Source organism: Uloborus diversus, unplaced genomic scaffold (assembly GCF_026930045.1).
Source record: "Uloborus diversus isolate 005 unplaced genomic scaffold, Udiv.v.3.1 scaffold_14, whole genome shotgun sequence".
Lineage (NCBI taxonomy): Eukaryota > Metazoa > Arthropoda > Arachnida > Araneae > Uloboridae > Uloborus > Uloborus diversus.
In genome coordinates, this window is record NW_026558098.1 from 956,426 (window position 1) to 958,258 (window position 1,833).

Below are 1,833 nucleotides of genomic sequence, written 5' to 3' on the forward strand. Positions count from 1 at the left end.
CAACATTAGAAAATGTTGGTTAAGTGTTGCTTTTTACATCGAAATTACGTTTTTAAATGGTTAGTTTACTGTTGTATTTTACATTGGAATAACATTGGTTGAACGTTGTACTTTACATCGAAATTACGTTTGTAAATGGTTAGTTTACAGTTGTATTTTACATTAGAATAACGTTGGAAACTAACCAATAACCAACCGTTGGATAACCGTTTTCCGACGTACCGTTTTAAGGTACGTTCCGACGTAAGATGCCGACGCTGGTCCAATGTAATATGATAACGTTGGACCAATGTTCGTGTGCTAGCTGGGATGGTATCCAGAGGGATGGCTCTCCATTCCCTTTCAACCATTTGCCACAGTTCGTCTTCTGAACGAGGCAGGGACAGAGTCTGCAAACGGCGTCCAATCACATCCCACACATGCTCGATTGGTGACAGGTCAGGAGAGTATGGTGGACCGGAAAGCATGTTGGCAGATGCGAGCACTGTGCAGTCGGGCGTTATCCTGTTGAGAAAGTGCATTAGGTAGCCCTTGAAGGTAAGGGATTGTCATCGGTCGCAGCACATTGTCCAAGTATCGTTGGGCTGTCATAGTGCCCTGAATACGAACTAGAGGGGATATGGAATTGTACGCAATTGCGCCCCAAACCATTATGGCATGTTGTAGTGCGGTGGGACGTTCCACAGTTACTGCCAGATTATGCAACATTCACAATGCGTCCGCACATCCGTCACCGACGTATACTTTTCTCCCTAAAACCAGTTTTCGGTCGCGTTGCTATGACAGCAAGCCGTATTGTGCGGGACCCGTCAACGTGCCTAGAAGCCAGATATGTGACGGCTCTGACGTCCGTCGAGTTGGGCGTCGCATTTCATTGGTCTCCACGAGATGAGCGCGCTCTCTCTATTGGGTGAGAGACTGACATGTGCCTTTTTCGCTTTCCGCAAAGTATGAATGCTTCTCTCTTTTCGGAAAACGTAAGTGTGTCCGCTTGACGTGGCGAACGTGATGTGCGGACGCTGTTTGAATGTTGCATGAGGGAGAAGCATTCATGCTTTGCGAACGCGAAAAAAGCACATGTCAGTCTCTCACCCAACAGAGAGAGCGTGCTAATCTCGTGGAGACCAATGAAATGTGACGCCCCTCTACGGACGTCAGAGCCGTCAGATATCTGGCTTCTGGTCCCGTCGACGGGTCCCGTACAATACGAATTGCTGTCATGGCAACGCCACCCGAAAACTGGTTTTAGGGAGAAAAGCATACGTCCGTGACGGATGTGAGGACGCAGTGTGAATGTTGCATATGTTGTGGGGTCAATGGCAGTCTTCTTAGCGGACGCTGTGATTGCAGACCACGTGCGACAAAACGACGGGAAATGGTTCTGGTTGACACGGGAACATTCCTTGTATCCGCACCTGCTGCAGAATCGAGGAACAAGTTACTTGTGGGTCTGCTACAGTTTCTCAGTGGATGCGTCGATCCACGCGTTCTGACGTCACTCTGGCTGCCCCTGCACCCCTTAATCTTGCGACATTTCGTTGTTCCAACCATCTTCGGCACAGCCGATGCACCGTGCTCGCATCCATGTGGGTATCAGCTGCGATTTGACGTACGATCACCATACCCCTCGTAAAATCGTCTATCTACTGGAACTGCCTTCGTTGACGGTGGCCTTGCATTTTCTCGTGTTGCACGTATCCTCCAAGATAAAAATAAAATTTCTTCGATAATTCTCCAGTCAGAAATAACGACACGAACACGGACATACATACATATATACACACAGAAGTAGCCATTTATGTATAAAGACGTCCTGCTATACACACACACGCA